Here is a 26,117-nt window from a genome sequence, read left to right on the forward strand (position 1 = left end):
TGTGAGGATATACTAAGAAAATGTGCTTAATCCAAAATTACCTTAAGAGGAAGTGGAAGAGATCTTTTTCTATATTGACAGGCAGTTCTTCCTAGTAATTTTACTATACTCTAAAATGATGTCATTTCAACCTGGAGACGGTTTTACAATCTGTAAACATAAGTTTTCTTTAAGTTTTGAGAAAATATGTTTTACATAGCTTCACATCTTCTATCAGTTTCTTGGGGAACTGAAAGTACTTTATTCTAGGTCAGCTGTCTGTATGGAATCCAACTGGTACTTTCCCAAACTAGCTATGCAAGTGTCTTGAAAAAGTGTAAGGTTGAAACTCTGTACAATACAAAGAGATGGGACATTTCACAATAGCTACATTTCACTTTTCTCAAAAGCAGTGGTAGGACTTCCTCCTACCATGACCTCAGGAAATTTTTCTGAAGCTCTGTATTATGGAGGTCATTTGTTTAAAAGGTTTTGTTTGACTCTATTTATTTCTTCCTCTTTTAATAATTCCCTGAAAGAAATTGTCAACATTTGCTTTCATATCCTGAGTGTTGAGGTGGGATTTTGGATTTGGCTCTATGTCAAAATGCTTGGTGTATAAAGTGCATTGTTCCTTTGCAAGTTGAGTCATATGTTTTCTTACAAACAACAACTATCCAGTTGTTTATACTCTAAGTTACTAAACTTACCTCACCTTTGCCATGTCTCTAATCATCCCTCTTGATGTTACCTTTATCCCTAAGCATCAAAGAACTATTTTCTACACTTGTAAATCAATTTCTAATTACTATTTTTTTCTGGCTAGATTTTGATTTCCTCTGAAATCTTTAATTCTAGCTTTGTTTTGCTTGTTTCAGTCTATTGCATAGAATAACAGGACTTACGGAAACACATACACATACTGTTGCTCTCACAGGATATTAATCCTAACCATAATTAAGTCTTCTTAGATTCTGACAGTGGGATAATTTTGGACATTACTCATGTGTCTTGAGCTAATGAGTATTTGGCTAAGCTGATTGGTGAATTTGGATGTAAGTATCCGATTATGCCTGTTTATATTATTATAAAAATATGTAGTGCTCTTTGCAGTCTTTATAGATGACAAAATTAATTAATCTAATTTTACTGTTGCTTATTACACTATGAAAAGATTCACTGCCTATTGTTCATTTCCCTACATCTTCCTTTAATCTGTCATCACTTAACTCCATAGAAGCAACTTCCATGGCATGTATTTGGTATTTAAATTTGAAAAAGCCCATTTTAATGTTCTGCAGAAAATACAACTTTTATGTTCTTACTTTTTCTCTTTGAAATCTTAGGCATAGATATGAACAGCTTTTTCATAGTATCTTTTTCTAATAATTCATCAATGACTTCCAAGCAAAAGTCTGACAAGTGCATAATTTTCCCAATTTCTGTTGTGCTATTTAATCTCTACCACAGAATTACACAGACATTTAAAATTGGAGAGACCTTTCTGTATAATTTCTTGCAAAGCTGTGCTGTGCCTATAGTTCTGTCTTGGGTGATCCACAACCCTAATAACAATCCCTGAGTTTCAAATGAGAAAAGCTGCACACGTAGTGATATTAACAGTTTCCCACCCAGCATGGTTTGATAATTGCCAGTTACACTTTTGGGTGATGTTATGCCAGGCCTCCATTGCTCCCTTAGGTCAATCCCTGTCCTTTCATTCCCCTAGAAATATTCTAAAATCCTTTATAAAGTTAAAATTCTCAGGCTTTTCTCTTGCCAGTTTTGCCAGTCTTTACTGCTTTTGTCAATGTAAACAAGAAGAGAACCAGTACTGATGTTCAGGAGGGTCATATTGGACACTGGATATTGGTCATATCAGAGGAAGGCTAAAAATAGGTGGATATTAATTTCAAAGGGATCTGCAACCTGTTAGATTAAGTAGATTAACTCTAGCAGCAATGTAAGTGAATGGTAATTCAAATGATGTGAAAAACAAAGCCACACTGAACAAACAAGTATAATGAGTAATGCTCAGGCAATCAGTCTAAAAAAGACTTAGGGTCCTTTGTAGTCATGCAGAATCCATTCATTAAAATGGATCAGCCTGAGCTATGGACTTTGCCACTAAAGAAATTATAAAGAAAAAGCAGTGTAATTTATCAATTTTAAAGCACCTAATTTGTATCACTGGCAATAAAGATCCACAGGCTTCATTTTCCAATTCTCAGATATAAAAACTTATTCAGTGATTCTTCATCTACAATGCTTCAACAATAACTGACAAGTCAGCTCATCAATATATAGTTAACAGCTTTAATTTGGTTTACTGATGTGTTAGGTCTCTGTAGACTTCTCTATCCTTCATGTCAATTTACTTTTATCTCACATTTCTGCTGCAATAATGATTAGTACCAAGGCTCTTTGCTACTCTAAAGGGTACACTTCATCTTTCATTTCTTAATGTGCTATTTATTTTGGGTTACAGTGAACTGGAAAAATAAAATCATAACATCAAATATATAGTTAAAATATTGAAGAAGGGTCAGTGGATCAGCCTATTCACTCTGTCGAGGCCATGGAAATATAATTTTGTAGAAGCATTTGTTTTCAGTCTATGTTCACGGACAGGCAACACTGCTGTCTTAGAAACTTGAGGTTCAGTGTTCTCCAGCTCTTTTTTTAACAGAAGTGGGAAAACAAAATATTTACATTCAAGAAAAGATATTCACAGGAACTGTGCACCTAAAGTTTCAAAAGCATTTTTCTTTAATTGATTATGATCATTAGTGTTGGAACTTTCCATATCCCCTATACTTTCCTTTGCAGTTTATTCTCACTGAATCTGTGACTTGTCCATTGAACATTATTTGCTTGAGATAGTACAAGGGGTGCTAGCAGCCTCTTAGTGAAGCCAGCATTTGACATCTAAAAATCTGTCTTACCACCTGTATTTATTAGAAAAAAAAAATATAGAATCATATCTCACACATTCCCATTTGCAAATATTTACTGGGATAAAAAAATAAAGACAGGTGTCATGCACTGGTGCTCTTGAAAAGCCATGACTTTTTGCTACATTTATTATAAAAGATGAAGAGATTTGCTTTTGTTATATATGACAAAAGTCCTTGAGATAGCAGAGGAAGTAGGGAGAAAGAAGATTTTATTTAAAAATCTGTAGCTCTAAATCTCTAATCCCTTTTGCAGTTGATGCAGGGATGTGTACGCTGTCTGCATCACAGCGCTATTCAATAGCAGCACAGGCTGAGAATTACTTCCAGATACCTCAGCCAGGAATTTGCAGAGAATAGCAGTAGTGGGATTCCACTATTTTTTACTGCTGTTAACTGTAGATAACTGCAAATGAGAAAAATTGAAGTTGACAGGTGGTCATGATGTATGCTAGAGTGATATAGCCACATCTCTGATCTATAACATTTAAATGTTGACAGTACCATATATTTAAGGGAAGTTGCTTTGTTCTGCTGGAAGCAATATAGCTTACTGATGTGAAAGTATTGATCAAGTCCAGTCAAATTTCATCTGGGAAATGTGTTAAGATCACAGTTTCTCCACCTCTTCTTCCTGGTGCTCAGTGGGCTTAAAGAGCTATCAAAGCCAGGAAATAGGCCCTTTGCTTTCTCTTCTGACTCTTTATGTTGAAGAACACATTAATGTAGCTTCTAAATTTTCTCAGTAGTCACTCCCACTTCTAGGTTGATGAACCCAAATGTGGCATTTTGTCACTAAACTTTAAAAACAAATGGAAATACCAGGAATAAGCCATTGAGAGTTAAAAGCCTAATTCTAAAGTGGGTCCAAGCAAGCTTTGTAAACCATAGGAAGCCATCTGAGTATGATCATGTTCAAACCATCTGTTTACAATATCCTGGGTTTGAAATCAGCAGCAGCAGCATCTTGTGCTCAGTCTCAAACAAGTTGAATTGCCATCACTGGAGGAATAAAGTCAGTTGAATACCTTGTAGTGCAAGGATGAACCTTCACTCACTGAGGTGAACTGCTCTGGTATTCCGTATATTCTGGTCTTCTGGTGTGTTCTGCAGCAGAGCAATGGATCATAGTGAGCAGGACAAATTTCTAGAACCAGGAAAACTGCAGGAGAATGCTGAGATCCATGTGGAGTCTTTACTCTTAAGTGAAGACCAAGTTTATGACCACCTGAAGAACCTGAATATGCATAAATCTATGGGACCCAATGAGATTCATCCTAGAATCCTGAAATGTCATGGCAGTCAGGTGAAGTCCCAGGCAACTGGAAAAAGGGGACTATTGTATCCGTCTTTAAAAAGGGTAGAAAGGAGGACTCTGGGAACTTCTGGCCTGTCAGCCTCACCTCTGTGCCTTGGAAGGTGATGGAATAGATGCTCCCAGAAGCTATGCTAGGGCACATGAAGGACAGGGCAGTGATTTGAGACAGCCAGGACAGCTTTACCAAGGGCAAGTCCTGTCTGGCCAACCCAGTGGCCTTCTATGGTAGAGTTACTCCATCAGTTGCCAAGGGAAGGGCTACGGATGTCATTTATCTGGACTCTGTAATGCCTTTGACACTGTCTCCCATAACATCCCTCTCTCTAAATTGTACAGAGATGGATTTGATGCATGGGCTGCTAGGTGGATAAGGAATTGGTTGGACTGTTGCATCCAGAGAGTAATGCTCAAGAGTGCAAAGTCACAATGGACACCAGTGATAAGTGATGTCCCTCAGGGGTCTAAACTGGGACCAGTGGTATTTAATGTAGTCATTAATGACATAGACAAAGGGATTAAGTGCACCCTCACCAAATTTGCAGATGACACCAAGGTAAGTGGTGCTGTTGACACTCCTGAAGGACAGGGTAACATCCAGAGGGACCTGGACAAGCTCCAGAAGTGAGCCCATGGGAATCCATGAGCTCACAAGGCCAGCTGTGAGGTTCTGCACCTAGGTTGGGGCAACGCCTGGTACCAACAAAGGCTGGGGGTCGAACAGGTTAAGAGCAGCCAAGGGGAGATGAACAGAGGGCGCTGATGGATGAGAGGCTGAGCATGACCTGGCCATGTGCACTTGCAGAAAGTCAAACGTATCCTGGGCTGCATGCAAAGCAGTGTGGGTAGAGGGGCCACGGATGGGATTCTGCCCTTCTGCCTGCTCTGGTGAGCCCCCACCTGCAGTGCTGCATCCGGCTCTGTGTCCCCAGCACAGGAAGGACATGGGCCTATTGGAGCAGGTCCAGAGGAGGCCACCAAGATGATCATAGAGCTGGAGCAGCCCTCCTATGAGGAAAGGCTGAAGAATTTGGTTTGTTCAGCCTGGGAAAGAGAATGTTTTGAGGTGATGTAATTGCATTCTTTCAGTACCTGAAGGGAGCCTACAAGAAAGATGTAGACACTATATACAAGAGCAGTAGTGACAGAACAAGGTGAAATGGCATCAAACTGAAAGAGAGTAGGTTTAGATTAAACATTAGGAAGAAATTATTTTCTGTGACTTTGGTGAGGCACTGGAATAGATTGCCCAGAGAGGTTATGGTTACCCCATTGCTGGAAGTGCTGAAGGCCAGGTTGGATGGGGCTTTGAGCAACTTGGTGTAGTGGTAGGTGTGCCTGCCAATGGCAGTGTGGTTTGGAAATAAATTATCTTTAAGGTCTCTCCCAGCCCAAACTATTCTATGAATCTATGAGGTAAGTGATAAAAACAGAATTAAAGTGGCAGTAGTAGCTTTTGGGTGTTCACCTTAGCATTATGTCTTCTGCTTGGTGCAGTGTGCTGCTGATGTAGTCCTGGGTGTGGGTGTAGAGGGGAGCAGAAAAGGAGGAGCTGGACTCATGTTTCTTTTACAGTTCCACTGATTTTTTTGCTCAAAGGCAGGATCCACAAATAGCATTAACTGGTGCCAAAGTACTGGTGAGAGACATGTCAGCAACACTCAATATAGATAACATGGTTTGTCTATGAGTTATTATCTGCCAAAGATGTTTTACATAGCTACACTTAAAAAATAACAACCTTACGCTTAATACTGTAGAAACATGCATTTTCTGTGGAACTGTGTCTGTGTAGGCACGTATCCTTTTACATATCCATTCTTCATACGAGATGTTCAATGGCTCACTTTTATTGGCCATTAGGAAAGCAAACCACACAGGGAAGGGTGGTATTCCAGACTCATTGCTCCATTCGAGTATTTCTGTTTTTCAGGTCTACAGAATAATTACCTCTGGTTTAGAATACTGCCAGCATTTTGTGTATACTGACACTGACATGTATTTTAAGCGCCTTTTAAACCAGTTTGGTAAACTGGATAAGTTGAATCTCAAGAATGAACTTGTGACTCTCACCCCTCCCTCACCCTTGAAACACTTTAAAATTCAGTTGTCTCAAAGCTTTGTTATGTGTTTGTTTTGGCTTTCTGTTGTTTGATTTCTAGTGGAACGTTGTAAAGTTTATGTAATTTTGGGCCTAGCAGTTAATGTGTCCCCTGCAGGCAGGCTCCATATGAATTAGAAAGAAATTCAATTACTGAGCTACTGATAACTTATCTCAACAGAATGCAAATGGATTAAGATGGCTAAGTGCTCACTTGCTTATAAATGTACCATTTAACTAGAAAACATGTTCTTTAAGAAAAGCAATGACACAAAGCTATTTTTATGTTTTATACTTCTAGGAGTTTATGTGTATTTCATATTACAACACTTACAATTCAAACTGTAGTGGTCTTTATCACAAAAAAAAAATTAGAATGAAAACAATGAAACAAATTTATTTTATTTCCCAGAGAGAGGTGATATATTTCCTCTCTAAAAAAGATTAATGGCCCTTTTGATAAAAAGTGTTATACATTTTATACATATAGATTTGTTTGTCTAGGATACTAATACTGAAATTAAGACTTCACTTTCTGTAAAGTATGGTCATCTCTATGTGTAATCATTATATATTATATATAGAACAATGAGCTAATTTCTTTTTCCTATTTAAAATACCCCCTTCTTTATGCCGTTCTCATGCTGATATTAATTTTATATATATACAGAAATTGGTCTCTGTGTGTTTCTCATCTTCACAACCAGTGGAGGCATATGATTATTAACTTACAGAGTTAATGAATTAGCCCATGTTTCTCTATGGGCTTAGAGAATATGGAAGTTATTTATTCATAGTGCACGTAATGTATAAAGCTGTAGGCTCTTCACTGATGCATTTCCTTCCCAAGGAAGACAAAAGGAATACTGTTCTCTGTTTTATAGTTATCACATAGGAAACTGACTGTCATGTAGTTTTGGGAAACTGGTTAGAGGGAGACTAAAACATAAAGACTAAGTTCACTGCTACTTTTGATCTCAAAACATTGTATGCTTTGGTCTGAAGAGCCATATGTTTTTAACAAGAAAATAATAGTAATAAAAACTATTAAAAAATCCTTTGTGCCTTGAATAATCACCCTATGAAGTCATCCTAACGGGGCTGCCAATTGAATTAAATTAGCGTTTTATTTCAGTAATAAGTGCTAGATAAATATGCAACTTATGTAGGCTGAAGGAGCTAATTTATCTTCTTTATACTGAATAGCTATAAATATACTCATTGAAATAATTGCCATGAATCTGGATACTTGATTCATTTCAGTGGACCTTTAAAGCAAATTTGTTAAGAAATATTCCTGTATAACTTTTATAAAACTGATATTTCTTCAGATCATAAACCAATTTTTTCTTTTTCACAACTGTGAAGACATTAAATATGACTTGTAGTTGTGGGGTTAGAAGAATGACTTTCATAAAAGTGTTTTTATGAAATAAGCTTGAAAGAGAAATGGCAAGTGATATATATCTGGTGTCACTACCATAGCGTATTATTATTACTGGATTTTTCAGGATGTGCAAAATGTGTTTGAAAACCAATATCCTGGGATTGGGTCTTAGTCCTACAATGTATAGTGCTTTACAACCCTGTCAAAAAAGGCATTTATATATATATATATATATATATATATATATATATATATATATATATATATATTTAGTCATAAGTACAGAACTATTTCAGTTAGTATTATAGTTAGGACCTGCAGTCTGCCCACATCTTATAAAAGCAGCAACTGCCTGAAACACAACCAAACATCTTTTCAGAGGAATGTCAGTGTGAATGAGAGGCTCAGTGGGCAGTGTGGGGTGGGCTCTGCCCATGACCCCATCTGTGCAGCCCCACATGCTGTCAGCTCAGGCTGTGGCCCTGCACCTCATGTCCAGCTCCTTGCAGCCACACAGACACAGCTGGGAGCCTGCTTATGGTGGTCAGCTCAGCAAAAGCTAGCAGCCTGATAGATTCAGTAAGGTCTGAATCAGGAGAGTCAGGAATGACACTTTATATTAACAGTTTACATGGTGATGTGGGTTTTTTCCCATGTTTTCTTCCTTAAACCAAAAATCTCAATCTACTAAGGCTCTGTAGCATAGCAACTATGTAAAAACATAAATTCCTGCACTTTAATAGAGATTATCTAATGTTAAAACCAGCTGGAATTTCCAGTACCAACTTATTGGTGGATAATGACTAAGGTATCCTATAGGAACAAGTTCTCAGAGTAAAAATGTTTCTGCACATAAATAAATTCAGATATGTACTATGATATTGGCAATACTTTTATTTTTATTCTTACTTCAGAAACATTTTATGAGTCATTTAACATGTTAGCTTACATGAAATAATAGCTAACCTACTGTACTCACATACTTCTTTGCCAGCTTTATGGGTCTGTGAGAGAAGATACAGCTTAATACACACAGCAAAGTTGCATAGTCAGTTTAAATGCTGAGGTGTGCTGTGGTTTTCCTTGTTTGACGAAGTCTAAAATAGTAGACAGCTTTTTGGACAGGAAAAAATACTAAAAAAAGATAGCAAAGCGATAGACTTCTTAAATATTTATGGCTTTAGTTTACTAGATTTCTGTTTGCTTCATTTTCTCTACTTTCTCATTCTTCCCTTTCTTTGTAGACTAGCATGATCTAGCCCCTGAGGATTCATATAACTTTTGGTAAACTTTTTCAGTTCAAGTGAGTGAAAACTAGCAGTGTACATGTCCTGTTTTTTTTTTTTTTTTTAAACCATCCCAAAGAGAAGCCTATTTTCTGTGACTTTCTGTACTGTATTTTTTCACATAAACAAAACAAAACAAAACAAAAAAAAAAAAAAAAAAAGTGCCTGTAGGCTTCACACCAAGAATTTGGACCATGTCTTAAATTAAGGAGGTATGTTCATGCCTTCAGTCATCTGTGTCTGTGCTGGAAGTAATGTTGTCAAAGCTTACTACAGATGTTCTTGGATAAAATGGATGTTGTCCATCTCTTATGGAAAAATCCATAAATGCCAGAGGTTTATACTCAAAAAATAGACAGAAGAGTCCTGCAACTTTATTAGAATAAAGGGAGAGAGTGCCTCGGGGCACACACCTGCGGAGTTTTCTCTCTTAAGGTTTCAGAGGGCTCAGCCTCCTCTTATCCCAAACTCTCAGCTGCATGTTGCCCTCTTCCTTTCCCCATTGGCTGAGGCACTAGGAAGGTATAGCCTTCCTGAACTGGCTACCACATATTCCCACCTTGAACCTACTCTTTTACCCCACAGCTCAGAAACTCAGGCTTGTGCAGACCATTCTTTGTTTCAGGAGCCAGACTGTCTAGGCTCTGGGCAACAAACCTGCTGCTCAAAGTTGGTAGAGATATTAAGACCCATTTTAAAGATGTTAACACCCATATCTTTACCCATCAAGTTGTTTGTAAAGACATTAGCTTTCCTCTCATTCTCAATAATATTGATAGTGAAGATGCCAATTAACGTAATAATTTAATACCTAAAGCACCTACAAACTGTGATTCTGATGACTCAATACTGAAGTTGTTGTCCAGAGTATAAGATCTTGTAATAAATAGTACTGATTAAGAAATGGAGATTTTTTCTCCTAGGCAGTCCAAGGACTACATTACTGTCTTCTCTGAAATTTTTCTCATTTAATCACTCCAACAAAAGAATTTCTGAAGTTTTAACTCCTCTGCTCATTCAAAATTTGGCTTAGTTTTATGTAACAACAATGGAAAGAAAGTTAAAAAAAGGAATGGTATTTATGCTGAAAAAAGCTCCATCTGTAGTTCTACTCCAAATGCAGTCAGTGCCAAGTTACTTCTCTTTTCCTCAAAGGTACCTTCAGTAGTACTAATCAAGAAAATGCAGCTTTCACAGCCAAGGATAATTAAACTGTTCTATAGCCAACAAAAGAGATTCATTCATGCTGTGCCAAAACAAGATATGCTTCTAGTAAGTGAAGTTTTCCACTGTTACAATGCAGGAATTGTTTTAAATACATGTACCTGAAAGCACACAGTTCTCACAAGATGTCTCTTACTATGTTAGGACAATCCCGGATGCATTTGTTGATCATAAAGGTTTGTTTCTGTAAAGGAATATCACTTGATCCTATAACACAAAATGAATTTCAAATGTTTATTGAAGAAATAACATCTACTAAAACTTGCCAGTAAATAAACCCAAAAATCTGTGATGCCTGTGGAAGCTGTAGATTTCACTAAAACAAAACTACATACACCACAAGAAACTGTTCCAAGTTATTTCTTGGAGTAAAACGTAAGATCAAATTATTATTCTGTTAAAATTTTCAGAGAATTGAGTTATGAGAAACTTTAAGGCAAAGAGGGAAAATCCTAATGCACACAAACCTCTCTGAGTCACAATGTTCATTAACTCTGCAGCATAATCTAAAACTATGGTGAAGACATTTTTGATATTTATAACATTGGAAGGAAACTAGAAGAACATTTAAAACCAGAGAAAGAAAAACAGATCTTTATGACATATCTGGGATGGTCTTTTAGTAAAAGATATCTTGTGAGAACTGTGTGCTTTCAGGTATATGTATTTAAAAAAATTCCTGCAATGTAGCAGTGGAAGACTGCAATAATATTAAAATTGAAGAATTTAAAAGCTCTTTAAAATATATTTTTTCAAAATTTCTTTAATGAAAATGTTCAACTTTTGATATTTTAAAGGTGTAATGATCTTTAAAGACAGAAATAGATGGGATAGATGAGTAAGAATTCTTGAAGGAACCTCTTTAAGGTGGAAAATTCCTTTTTATTAAAAGTTGGTCTCCAGCAGTGCTATTAGAATATTTATAGTGCTCCATAGGTCTCTACCATAAACTTTTGTTGTACTACTATGCTTTTTTTTTCCTCTAAAAAGCCAATTGCTATAATTTCTAAAGGACACAATATTGTGCTTTATTACTGGGTAAGCAGCTCAGAAATGTAGGGTAAATGCAGTTATCAAAATAACCAATTTTTTAAAATCAGCAATATCAAACACTTTACAAGGATAAACTCTTTCAGTGTAGATGAAGAAAGTATTAATCTAATGATTCTCAGTATAGGTCCTTTCCCTTGAGGGAGTTAACACACAGGGATCTGGAGTGGTTGTACAAGGCAGTGTATGTAGTCAAAGGACAACTTTAAAGCTTTTACTTACTTTCATAAGGAATTAATCAAAACAATATCTAAATATGCCCTATGATGTATGCAACTGGATCAGGAATTTAGATATAAACAATACAGCCATTAAATAACTTCAACTTAGCAAAGCCTTGATAAAATTCACTCTGGAATACTTAAGAATCTTGCCAGCACTTCTAGTGACTTTTGGGGGAGCTAGTGGAAAATTGGTGAGATCCTTGAAAGCTAAAGTAGCTGTAGTGTGGAACTTCTCCCCAATTTGGGTGGTTAGATGGGAGGGAATGTTGGAGGTCTCTGGGAATTAGGAAACCATCTATTTTTGTTTTGTTCATTTAGGGGATACTTTAACAAACTACTAATCAACCTACAAATGTATGGAAAATAAGTAAAAGCAAGCATTGATTTATTATTGAAAAATCTGATTTTCTTATTTGACATAATAATTTGGCTACTAAAAGAGAGAGAAATAATAGATATTATGCATCTTGACATAGTCATAAGCAAAGTAGATTAATACAGTCTAGGCTAAAATTACCATTTTGCGGAGTGATGGATCAATGAGCACCGTGTAGCAGGGAAGGAATTAACTCCAGCTGCAATTAGGGATGTAAAGCTATAGAGACCCATCTGCAGAAAAAAGTACTGGCAGATGACTAGGAAGGGAAGAAAGCTGTCTGGAAAAATCTAATCTGTGACCAGGGTGTCTAAGGAGGTCAGATGCAGACTTGTCGAGGGGAAAAAAGACAACCTCTCATAGTACTGTTAATTAAAAAGTCCTCATAAACTGAGTAAGACCAGTGTGTGTCAGCAGTAATGGACAGTAGCATATATGGGGGTGAGTGTCTGGGATGGGGTGGCCCTGAATAGAAAACAATAAGCCTTTAAATTGCTGCTTTAGCCCAAAGCATGATGGCTTGTAGTATCTGTGCTGATGGTTATGGAAGGTGTGTTCAGATTTCTTGACCACAGCCATACCATTGTTAGAGGATTACAACAGCAATGCTGATATGTGGCTATGGCCCAACAAAAATGCCTTGGTGCTGGTCACCCAGCAGCTGTGAGCAGTGCTGATACAGGTACTGACTGAGGGTGAGGACAGGCAGATTAGAGGCCATGGCTGGCTGAAATGGCACTGGGCGGTAGCCCTCAAGTGTCACAAAATCATAGAATGGTTTGGGTTGGAGGAACCATAAAGATCATCTGCTTCTAACACCCTTGGCACGGGCAGGGATACCTACTAGAAGGAGGAATGTCTGAGGACTTTGTCTTATATAGGCTTCTTAGCTCCATACTGGGCATTACATGGAGCCAACATTCTTGGTGCTTTTCCTAATGCCAGTGGTCATATCATTAGAAACTCTCAGATATGCAGTTTTGGAACTGATTGTTATAACCTCTGTCTTGGCTGCTACTCCGGACATAATACACCTTACTTGAAAAAGGCTAAAATCAATAACTAAATCAGTCCTGAGATGATGAGTTTGGCTGGTTTAAAGAGATTCGCTTGGGACAATTGTGTAAGGGATGGCAGCAATTTCACTGATACTGTTCTGAAAATCTGAGTAATGGAGTATTGTCTTGCTACGGAATTACACTGTCATCACTTAAAAGAGTGGTATAATGATATGGCATCTTGCCAGTTTGAAGGTCTACTCTGGGATGGAAGAACCATCTCACAGGTAGTCTCCTGGCTGATGATGGAGTTAGCCACAAGCTTCTGATCCTGATGTAGTTCTTCTATCAAAAATTGGGAGGCAAAGAAATTTTAAAATACAAGGAGGTAGGTAGACTGTACTCTGACCATTTTTTTGTCCGCATCTGGACTAAGTCAAAGTTTAAATACCAGGTGTGCAAGAACAAATAAAAAATATTTAGTAATAACTTCAGATTTTAAACATTGACATGAGTAAGAAGGCATATTTAACAAGGAAAATCTATAAGTATCCTGAAGAGACATAATGTCTCAAAGATATTAACTCTGAATTGTAAGTTTTCCTGTGAATCTTGTAATTGCTCTATATATGCCTCTGCACTTTCTTCCAGTAAGAATACAATGGTGGAAGCAGAGCCCTGGCTCTCTCTCAAGTGCTTAGTCTTGCTTATTCCCACTGGCTGAGTGTAAATGAGTAGATACCTCTGTTTTGCCACATTGCCTACTAATTACCCTGTACATGTCAAGAAGTTGAATGGTTCTTGTTGTCTGATCTATTCAGTCTGTTCTGACTAATTCTGCTCTAACATAAACCATATGTGTGCCAAATGCTGTTCAACGCTCTTCTGCTAAATATGCAGGCCTTATGCAGTGAGAAACACCAGAGAAAATAAAAATAATACCTAAGAAATTAAATTAAACATCTCCAGCATAAGAAGCAACAAGTAAGTAAATGGGATCATATTTCAGAAGAGAGGAAACAGATAGCTATAGCCAAATTATCACATTCTCTATCTGGGAAAAAAAATATGTTGGTCAATAGGTAATAATCCTTAGTAAGAAAATGACTACGAACATGTTATAGATATGAATAGGTTGTGTTTCAAAGTGTTATGAATGCAACACTGGAGGATATGAACTCTGAGTCACAGCTGTCCACCTGCTGGGCTCTGTTAAAACATCTGTTGACCCTTTATAGATTAAAGGAAGTTTTACATAGAGTGTAGTTCCGTGGCACATAAAATAACATCGGTATTATACCTATGAAACACAGCTTTTGGAAGACAGTGCACCTAAGAAATAGCAGAGAGGTTTTGAAGATGAGTGCCACACGGATCCAGATCACTGAACTACAACTTTTAATACAATTACATTATAAATCTGTGTTTCAGTTTCATCATTCAATGCTAGTTCTTATATTTAAAGTCTTCTCATCTTTGCAAAGGAACTTGGGTTTATATACCTCTCTGAACAGAGAACCGAAAACAAATGGCTGTTTTATGAACAGAAGTAGAGTTTCGTCTTTAAGCCAGACTCATTGCTTTGCAATGTACAGTCATTCACTGTACAATAGAAATAACATGATGTTCTGTAAATGAATGCAGACTTTGATCCGGTACTAAAGTGCATCAGAAATCAGTATTATGCAAAGAATGGGACAACTACATGGATGGAAAGGACAGCAACATGAGAGGAAGAAACATGACAGATATTTTCAATGTGAAAATTTCTTGATTAATGCCCTAAAATGCCAATAAAAAAGCAGAAATTAGCTAAAAGGTTAAGATTCAAATATATATTTGCTTATTGGTATTTGTTGGAACTTTTGAGCTATTTAGAAACACTGTACTACTTCAGCAAGATTAATTAAAATAATATTTTTTTGTTAGAGATGAATATTTTTAAGGGATTTTAAATATTTTAGAAGAAAATTAACAGGTTTGATGCTCTTGTTTGTGCTGAGAAACTTTTACATTAACTCAGATATTTTTCTGAGACACAAAGCCCCGTGTTTTGTCTTGGGGTATTCATTAGCACAATTGTGAGTCTAGGCTGGATAAATGAGCTTACAAATGGATGAAATTAAAATTTCACCTTTGCAAATAATATTCAGTGTTCTAGACTAAAGCCTTTCAAACCTGATGAAACATGGTATGCAGCAGAATCCATTCAGGAGTTAATTAGTACTGAGGTTGCATTTAATCATTGTATTACTTTGTACAGTTCTCAGAAGGCAATGAATTCAGTTTGCTTTTTATAATTTTTTTTAAAAAAACACACTTCTACATAAGCTAGAAAAATAAGAAAAAATCAGAAAAAAGTGCTATTTTGGACAAAAATTATATTTATTTATTATACTCTCAGATAAAACTTTTCAAGTTTAGAGATATGTATGGTAGATTTTTGGGACTGAGGTTGTATTTAATCTCGCCTTTTTTTTTTCTTTTGTGTATGATATATACAGCATTTTTCAGACAGATGTGACTTCAGTTTTATCCAAATTAAATGTGGCCTAATTTCAGAAGATGTTCAGTATTATGCCCCATACATTATATCTTGTCCTTTATCAAAGTATTTTGACTTCACAGACACAAATTTGTTGGTTAAAATTTTTGAGGTTAAAAGGGACCTTTGGATGTCACCTGGCCTAGCCCCCACCTCAAGGAGAGTTATTGTGTGGGGATGATATTGGACACACTGTCAGAAAAGCTGTACTGTGGTCTAGGAAGGGAATAACCACTGTTCTCCCCTCATCTATCAAGCCAGTCATTTCATAGAAGTCTATCAGACTGGTCAAGCATGACCTACCCTTGATGAATCCATGCTGACTGCTCCTACTCACTTCCTTGTCTTTCATGTGGTTAGAAATGATTCCCAGAATTAGTTGCTCCATCACCTTGCCAGAGACCAAGGTCATGCTGACCAACCTGTAGTGCTCCAGGTCCTGCTTCTTAACAGTTTTGGAGACAGTGCAGTCCTCAAACATCTCTCCCAACTGCATTCATTATTACTAGATAAAACAGTGCAATAACATCAATTTCCTCAACATGCATCCCATCAGAATTTGCATGGATTTCGATGTCCAGTTTACTAAAGTATTTTCTATTCTGCATCCCATTGATAACCAGCATGGATTATTCTTGTCTGCCTACACAATTTCATAGAGTTGTGTTGTTAGTTATCTACTCTCCAACATAACTACAAAATTTAAAGTGTCCTGGACCTCATCACTCATGGCTTTTCTTCGGTGTTGGCACACGTGGTTTTCTCACAGCAATATTCACAAAGAATTCTGCTACATGACTACTTGAACTTTCTGCTAGACTGTTTTTTGCTCTCCTCAAAACCTCTGACCTCTACCCCCCATTTCCTTTTCTAGTTCTTTGTTATCTCAAACAGAAAGTGATTGAATTCTGCAGCTCTTAGCATCCTAGGCCTTGCTTTCTCTTGTGTGTAGGATGAATTTTCTTTTTATTACTCATCCATCATCCACTTGCCAAGTTTTTGAACAAGCCCTTTGGCAGTTTTTCTGCACTGCTTTCCTGCTTTGGAGGAGGTCCTGAAGATTTCTTATAAGCATCTATATATGTCCCTCCACTGTCCTCTATCTTCTCACTACATCCTTAGGCTGAGCCCAGCACGAGCCTCTTGTTTCTAGTTCTTTCTTTCTTACTGTTTTACACACAGATTACATGTTTGTTCAGTGCCCATTATGATCAGATTTTAGGATAATTGAAATAAACATACAAGTAGTGCTAATAAGATGAAAGAGTATGGATTCATACCCATTAACAGATAGTAACACTTCAAATGCAAGCAACACCAGGGAATAGGTAGTGCTGTGTCACAGGTGAAAGTGATTATGACTGTGGAGCTATAATGGTCACAGCTCAGGTAATGCCACTTTCTGGGGTTCATCATAAACACAGAGGGTTTTTCACATCAGGTTCAAAAAATATATGGATTCCATTAAATCTCCAATTTATATTTTTCCTATAACACAAATGCATAGTAGAGATGCAAAACTGAAACTGGTGTTTGTCTGGCTTACTGTGTCCCAGGTCACAGGGAAATGCTGAAGAGCAGTGCAAAGAACTTGTGAACGTAGATGCATTCACCTGGTGTGATAGTCAGATACTGCAGAAATGGAGGTCTTAATACAGCTGTGACCATCTCACCTCCTTCAGCAAATCTGTTCATATAACTGTTTAAGGGAAAGAGTGTCAGAAGCTAACTCTGTCTGTGGTGTAAAAGAGTATGTGGGGATCTTAGGAAAATGAACATGAGCTTTGCTAAAATAAGATGCAGTTACACCAGCAACTGAGTCAATATTCTCCTTATTATACCCAAAATACACAGCAAATACTACTTGCAAAATACTTTATTGCTCCTAAATGGAGTGCTGTTGTAAATGTTGACAATATACATTGTTGTATGTTTTCCTTTCCATGGTGACATTTTTTACTTGTAAGGCACTAAAGCTTGGCATTTATAAATAACACATGTTCAAGAGTGTATCATAACTATCAAAATATGTTGGGGTTTTATAATTATATAAATACTTTGGTAAGTTATTTGGTTTTGCTATGAACATGAGCATGATAATGCACATGGTTTAATCAATACACCTTTCAAAGGAGCCCCATTTGGGAAAATGCAAAAGCCATATCTTGCAGTCAGTAATAAATATTTCATTAAATTATCTCTAATTTAACTTCCACTCCAATTGGCAAACCTCTAGTGGTATGTACTTTTTTCCCCTTGATTTTATTGCACTGGTAACATGCAATCATCTCACAACCCTTTCCGTTCTGATCTATGGTATATTGCCTCACCTTATATTAATCTCTTAGTCATTATCTCATTTAAGTAGGTAATATTAGACCATCTAATCAGCTTAAAGCAACCTGAGTAGAATAATACAGGCTTCATTTGGCATTCAGAAACATTTCTGAAACAACAATAAAGAAATTTGACAAATATATATGATCTAAATTATTCACTTTATGCATGAAAATGCACAGTGTTTTTACTAACACAATTTAATTGCCTGCATTTCTGACTTTTTCATGATGAAAAAGTAAACCCTTCAGTATTTAGATGGTTAGATGATTTAGATGTTTAAGATGATTTGCTATGTTGATTTAAAGCAGGGAATCCAGTAGTACCTACTCAGGCATTTACTATTCTTGTGGAAAATAGAATTAAATCAGTGCCATAGCTTCTTAGCATGAGAGATTTCATTGAGATTTTTTTATTTTCCTGTTTTAAGTACACCTTTTCAGTGCTTGCATTTGTATATAGTATTAAGGTGAATAGGAAAAATTCTGTTTATCATGTCATCCATCTATGGAAAGAAATACTATGTTCAGATTTCAAACTTGTCAATTTTGTTGATAGATAAACAACAATTCTTTTTCAAGACTTCAATGTTTTCTAGGAAATAGTAAAGGCTTCTAGATGTTCTTGCAAATTAGTGACTACCAATCCTGATGCCAGATTTTTGATTGGCAGGTAAAAAATTCTGCTTTTTTGGTGGCTATTACAGCACTTCCACCTTTGGAACAGTGGGGATGTTGCCCATCTCCAAGAATAAATTTCTTCAGAATTCTGATGGAAGTGAATGTAGAATAGTAAGGAAACTGAATATAATGTCAAAGAGGATCTCATAAGATTTGTCTACAAATTGAACATAGGATACTAACAATTTAAGTACAAATTAATCTTTAACACAGTTTACCAGTCTGAAAAAAAGCACCAGACTAAATGGTTTTCCTCCCTGTGTGTCAGGGTCAGTGTGTCAGTGAAGTGGTGCTATAGGTTAGTTGAGTCATCAGTGATCTAAAATGAATTGACTCAGATATTTTCTTGTAAAGGCTTAGCTACTTGTTTTATTTGTCAAAAGACTCTTGCCTTGCTTAGACTGAAGGTTAGATAAAATTAATTTCCTAAGACATCTTTTCAGTTCTTTATAGGTAATCTTTTCTCTATGAAGCCTCATTTCTCATTCCCTGCACATTATCCAGCATCAACTTTTTTGGATATGTGCCTCCTAGTCTTGATAATATCCTTCCTCTCCAAAAATATATCAGTAGCTTTCCACATTGCATCCTACTGCTTTGTCATATTCTTAGTTTAGTTTAAATTAGCAAAACTTCATGAATTTTAGAAATTTCTATACTAGGTATTTTTGACATAATCAAAGTTTTGATAGGCGTGCAAATTTGGTCCCGTTTGCCTAAAACCCGACTGGAAGAGCAAATCCTACAAAATCAAAACTCTTCTTCAGCTGTAATTTCCATCATTTTCACATGGTTTAGTTGAGGTGTTGGGGCATGGGTTGGACTTGCTGATCTTGAAGGTCTCTTCCAATCTAGTCATTCTGTGAATTCTGTGAGTTTCCATGCTACATCTACTTCACTTCCCATATGATCTTTTTAAAAAATTTTTCTTCTAGATATTTGGTGCATTAAACTTACAACAGAAGCTTTCAGCGTGGTTCTTTCCAATATTACTCCCTAAGAAACTCTTCTGAGTTTGTTAAATTGGCTATAGGTCCTACACTGAGACATACCTGTCACTTTGAGAGGTAATTTATGACTACTATCACATTATAATTTTAGCAGAACTTCTTCTGATACTGCTGTAACATCCATTTGTTATTTAGCTTGTTGATTAGCTGTTCTTCTTGAGAGAAGAATACTGTATAATTTCCTTTAGGAAAGGGCATGGAAAAAACCAGGCACTAAAACCCAAATTCTACACTACAAATTCTAGAATGTTACTTCAGGAGATACACCACATTGTATGTATCTATGCTTATGTAATATTATTTCAGAGTCTAGTAGTTGTTAGAAAGATATAATTACTGTTATAACTCACTTGCATTACGCAAATTAGGTTGCATGTGTAAACTAAATATAGAAGAAAAGCCAGAGTATACCTCCTTGAGCAAAGCAAAATTGTAACCCCAGTGGACATTTGATTTTATAGTTGATTGTATCTGTGCTAAAGAACAATATTTAATCATAAAAATACACTTTTTTCTCTTCAGAAATAGTACAAACAGTGAATTGTCAGTAATTGACAGGGGAAAAAAGAACCATAGAAGTATTCCAGTGGCTTTTCTGCAAAGTACACTGAAAGAAGAAACTGCAAAAAGGCTCTGGACCATGAAATAGAATAAATAAAGCATTATAGAGTTAGAAAATAATAATGAAAACCACAGGAAAGAATAAGTAAAGAGGAACATGAATCCTTTTCTCATAGCTAAATAAAATAAAAGGAGGAAATTTAAAGAGAAAGGCTGCTCTCATAATGGCAAACTGCTAAATATTTTGAGACTCATTCTATTATTTAAGATGTCACAGTGTACTGCCATTAAAAGTATGGACCTGCTTTTTCTGTAAAAAGATCTGAAATGCAATAGCTCCCAAAAACATCTGGTGACAGTGATGTAGATACTGTTTGTTCCTTTAGATGAGATGCATATATTCAGTGTCATTTTAGTTCTCATACTGTGGGAAAAAGGGATCATGAGTTTCTGTTTTCTCCTTTCCCAAATGGCAGAATTCATTCTTTGGTGATGTGAGGAAAGAACAGTGTTTATACTTCTTCTTTTGCTGGAAACTGAAATAAAATATGTTGTAGCATCTGAAGCTGTTGCAGCATTTTTCATATTCATGCATTCCTGAAGGGATGTCATATAACTAACAGGTGAGCCTCTGAAAGGCTACTGTCCCTTCACACTCACTCTGTGTTTTCAAGATTCTCTTTCGAGGATTGTTTCTTAACCATTGGCGGTTTTGTTTTTACTTTTAGTCTATCAGACAGAGTTTAGTACAAACATCTACACAGCCACAAAGGTGTCCTTTTTTTTTTCTTGAAGCCATTCCTGCTCTTCCTAAAGATTCACAGATACATACTTTGGGCTGTCTAGCCATGATTCACATGCCCAAAGCATAAAGTTTTGAACATGACATGTAGATTTTGGATTAGAGTATTTTCAGTATGGGTTGCTTACAGGAAAGATCTGGATGAAATATAAAGAGCTTAAATTATTTGCCTGCAATGGAAATGAAGATATTATTGTGATATCACATTTATAATGATAATCTGCTTAAGTTTAGCTGTTGGGTATCAGACTTCTCTGTTTTCTTCCAGAATAGATTGCTTACTTTTGCTCAAGGAGTTCCTGGCTTGGGGTCTGATCTTGAGGGTTTGGTAAGCTTCAGGTATTTCTGTAAATGAAGTTCTGCTTGGACCTGAAATACTCAGGACATAGACCTGATGCTGTGCTAAACAGCCAGGAACCCAAAGGTAGACTACAGAAAGTTTTATAGGTGCTGCTAGTTTTGAGATCTCAGATGGTATTTGCTTCCCTTTATCTGCCCCTCTTTGGAGGAAGGCAACTCAAAACCTGTAAATTCCCAAGAATGGATTAATCTGACCCCTGAAGTTATTTTAAAACAATAGACTCAGTCTGGGAACCTGAACAGTGCACGGCAAGATGATAAAAAAATAAGATGGTCTCTGATGGACACATGCTTGTGGCTTAGAGAAAGCTTGCAAAAACTTCATGTACCCACCAGTGCTGATATACCTTAATTTTATAGGAAAAAAAATCTTTTACTGGAAAATTCTCAAATTTCTTCATTAGAGAAACCTAATTCACGGGAAATACTTCCTGGGGCTTCAGTACAAATTGAGTTAAAAAGACATGCAAATTCAGGGTATTGTCATAAACGTATTGGAGATGAGGAGCACATAAAATGTTTGGACTTCATAATTTCAAACTGGAAAGAACAAATTTGCATCGATGCACAAAATAATTTTTATCTGATAGCATGGATTCACTTAATGGAGCATAATGAGGAAGATAAATTGATAGATCCCGATTTCTAACCTCTTATTGCGTTCCTTATCTTTCTTTGATTTCCAGTAAGTATAATGATGCTCCTGCTTTCACATGTATCTTTATTAGATTCCTTCCAAGAGAGGGAAAACCCACCAGTCATCCCAAATTCTGAAAATGCTCAACTGATTTTCATATTTTTTCATATCATACAGACTTACTAACAAAGTTAATTATTGATAAAGGCTTGATTATTCTTTAATTACTCTGCCAAGATCTGGTATAAGTACAAGCCCATGAATTTTATGGCATATTGTAAGTGAATTGGTTTTAATGATATCTTCATGTACCAATGTGTATTTCATTACTAAGCTTTATTTACTAGCATTTTAACATGACCATTATTAATTAAACTCCTGGGTTATGTACATGAATAAGAAAATTACTACTGCATAGTTTTCTGAGGCATCTGACATGATGGTACACTTTTATGTGTTGCAAAATTCCAAATATCAGCCTATCATGTCAATATCTATTTTACTATCATGACAATATCTATTTTATTAAACAACTTACTGAAAAATACACAGTCTGCTGAAGTGAGTATACTCCTCAATGCATGCTTTATTGGGTAGAGAGTTAAAACTGTCTTCTCTGTGGCTCTGATGATCTGACTTCCTGAAAATTAGTGTTTGGCTTTGGGGAGTTTTCCCCTCGGAACTGTAAGAGATTTCCCCTGCATCTCTAGGTCTAAATCTGAGATGAGAGTCAGATGCAAGCCTGTGACTTTCTGCATTCTCTGATGGAAAGTTATTATGCATAAAATGAAAACAGTAAGCTCCCTAAATTGTCATTCTAACAAAAGATTGAGCACGCATTGCCTGAAACAAGTCTCATTCCCTTTCACATTGAATACATTTTTAGAGCAGTGTTAAACTAGATTGAGTAAAATGACTATTGTTATTGACTGATAATAAGACAATGCTAGTTTAATTTATATCTGCTTGTTTATTACAGTCATATTATAAAGATGACATTTATGTATCAGCTTTGATTTGAACAAATAACTTTGACATTCAGCAACAAAAGGTCAATCTCTCAATTTTGCTTTCAAGTTTAGAATTCTATTGTTCAAATACAAACTTCCTCCTCTTTACCTGCACCCAGTTTTGTACTACAGGATAGGAATAGCCAGGTGAAATAAAAAAAATTACATACATCTGGTGGTGGGACAGTCATGTGTTTCCTATAATTTGCCCATTCTCCTTTAAAACCAAGAAAAAGAGACATTACAATCAGAATTAGCAAAGGGGAAAAGCCATCAATATCCATTGTGTAAGTATGAAAACTGGCTTTGATATTTTTCTTCCTATTTTTACAATGCTCTTTTCGAAGACAAGTTCTCATCTGAAATACATCTCTCACTATACCCACATTCAAAAATACTTGTATCCTGATTAATTTAAAAGTCTATAGTAATCTCCTTTTCATAATATCCTATGCACTGCAAAAATGTCACATATCACTTTGTAAAAACAATAAGAGAAGCAGATGGTATGGCATTTTGAAGGTGGTAGATTGCAAAAAGATGCTGAGTTCACTCACAGGGTTGCCTTGTTCAATTAAAAAAGATGCCTTGTTAATCCCAGTGATCTCTGTAGGACTGATGATCTCACGCTTCACATTTAAATATGCACACATAATCACTTTAATAGCCTTTCAAAAGCTGAGATGTTGCATTCTTGAAGGAAAGCCAAGGATTTCTGTACTGAAGCATAATACAAGAGAATGTATCTTGAACAGAGATTAGAATAATGGCTGAGATTCAACAGTCTTTGGACCAGAATTCCCTTTTGATATCTGAAGACAAAATCATGATCCATTACTGATAAATCCTGATTTAGAAAAACTGGAATAGTTCTACACTGAAGGAGGATAAGTGAAAGCCCTGAGACAGAAATATCATTGCATTTTGAGCATATGTCTAGGTATTCCTAGGCATTTTAAAGTTGATTTAGCTTTTATTTTTGATCACTTTCTAGATTAAAAAAAAATCTATTCTTTAGAGCAATGGATACCATGCAAAGAACACTTTCTGTGGATATAGATATTTAATTAATTGAGGGCTTTAATTTTGCAATTGGAATATAGGGACAGAAAACTGGCATTCTTCTTCAATTCTGAGTGAGTTTTTTACTCCAAGTATGACTCACCTTTTCTTTACAATGGGAAAGAAAGCTCATGGTTCATCGTGTCAAGTGAAAATGAATCTATTAAAACAATACTGGTGACAGCTAGGGTTAATGACCTCCCTTGTTTCTCTCTGACGCTGAGGCTATTAATTGTCTGCCAGTTTTTTCTTGCCTGTTTTTAAATATTGCCAGCCTTTGCTGAAACAATGTGGAAAATGTTCCCATTAGGAACAGGAAACAAATAATCCATGCTAACCATAATTTTTTTCTTTAATTATTTCATCATGTATTACATTTCCAAAGCCTGCTGGCTCACAAGTACGTAAATTCATGGCACTCATTTAAAGATCAGTTTCTAGTCTCATACCTCTATGAATGAAATGTATTCTGTATTTCCTGATTAATAAGTCTTGTTCAAAGTATGCTTTGAAGACAGAACCAGGAATTTCTTACTGCTTCTGTCACCAGACTATCCTTTCCACTAAAAAAAAAAAAAATATATATATATATATATATATAAACATTTTGTGAACTATGAGCTATTATTTATATTTTCCTTTTTTTCAGGCATAAGGATACATTAAAATTATGGCTGAACTGTTTAACAAATGTGAAACTAGGCTCCGTTTGTTTTGTACTAAATTATTTAGTAAAGCCCAAAACCCCACTCCTGTACCTTCAGGTGAAGCTGTGCAGGTGCCCATTGAAGCAGAAGCACTGAAAATTTCAGCCTGAGCACTGCTTTAGTATAACGGGAAGCTGCTGGTAACAAATGGAAACAGAAGCCTTGCTACAAAAGGCAGGCACACAGAGCAGGGCAGTTGTGTTATTTGGTGGCAGCCAGCTGGTTAATCAGCACAGATGTGTTGGCTACTCACTTAGTAGATTTACAGCTCTCAGCTGCAGAATGTGCTGAGTCTTCCTCACTGAAGTGACACAAGAAGGTAGAGGGAGGGGAAAAAGGAAGCTGAAGGTAAGAAATAATGGTTCAAAGGGCACAAAGATATATGGAGCTAGGCTTTATTACAGGCACTATACTCAAAACAATTTATCCAGCTGTGGTACAAGGTGGAAATGGTCCAAGACATTTGCTGTGGGTTTGGATTGAGAGGCAGCGAGACTGTGAAGATGCTGAGAGCAGGATAACAATGTCAGATACTTTACCTTAGTACTTGCTGTCTGCTTTGCCCTGTCAGTCTCCTACTTAAGCAATTTTCTGACTTGGAATTTTGTTATCAGGTTTTTTCATAACCTCACATACACTGTATGCTAGCAAGACTGTGCTCTATAAGGACATAGAAAATTGAACTGTTTTGTATTATAAAGGTACTGTACTCTGTGATTACGATATTCTGACAAAGTATGTGCATGTTGTGCTTCCAGTTCTTTATGCAGTGATCAGGTTGGCTTAGACACTTACCTAGTTTCATATTGTGAAGTTTCAGTTTCAGTAAGGAGGGAGAAAGCTATTTTTATATTCACTGAAACATAAATAGTCCTGTACTTATCCGGGGACAGAAAGCTTTGGATTTTATTGTTTACTATAAGGATTTCATCTCGGGTCATCATCATGGAAAATGTATGAGATGCTTCAAGTGCTGTATCTCAAGGTCACCTGAAAAATGTCTTCATTTGATTTGGAAGTATCACTTATCTGTTTAATATTTTTAATTTGTGTGTTTATTAACATCCTGACATACAGAGGTCCTTGGAAGCAAAATCTGGAATTTGGTGGGTATTAATCTGTATGTGTTTTTTTAAGGGCACCACAATGGCATAGCAGTTGTGATTACACAAACTGAATGTAGTCAAAGCAAATCCAGAAAACATCACTGCCCCAGGAGAGATGAGTGAGATTTGTCCATTTGAGTCTACTGGAAAAAGACTGCACAGTATCTACTGTGCAGTTATAAATTTATAATGTGTAGCCATTGTGACTGGAGGGATAAATATTCAGTACCTGTTATTACCTGATAAAGTCATAAATATGTATGGATCCATTTTATGTGATAATTGGAGGATCTAGTTTTAGCATCTGCTTTTACCTGATAAACAAACTTTATTATTTTAAATAAAGGCAAAGCAATTATTAACAAGCTATAGGCTCCATGAAGAGGTGAAGCAAAGCTAAAAAAAG

The 26,117-nt window shown here is 36.2% G+C and overlaps 1 long non-coding RNA gene across 2 annotated transcripts in view; it reads left to right on the forward strand.

Moving 5' to 3' along the window:
• The window catches only part of LOC137472233 (uncharacterized), a 44,522-nt gene that overhangs the window by 9,368 nt on the left and 9,037 nt on the right, over nt 1–26,117 (forward strand). For both annotated transcript variants that reach the window (XR_010998083.1, XR_010998084.1), the window contains exon 2: nt 22,806–22,877. This is a non-coding gene — a long non-coding RNA (uncharacterized lncRNA). The remainder of the gene's footprint in view (nt 1–22,805; nt 22,878–26,117) is intronic.

This window comes from Anomalospiza imberbis, chromosome 4 (genome assembly GCF_031753505.1).
Source record: "Anomalospiza imberbis isolate Cuckoo-Finch-1a 21T00152 chromosome 4, ASM3175350v1, whole genome shotgun sequence".
Lineage (NCBI taxonomy): Eukaryota > Metazoa > Chordata > Aves > Passeriformes > Viduidae > Anomalospiza > Anomalospiza imberbis.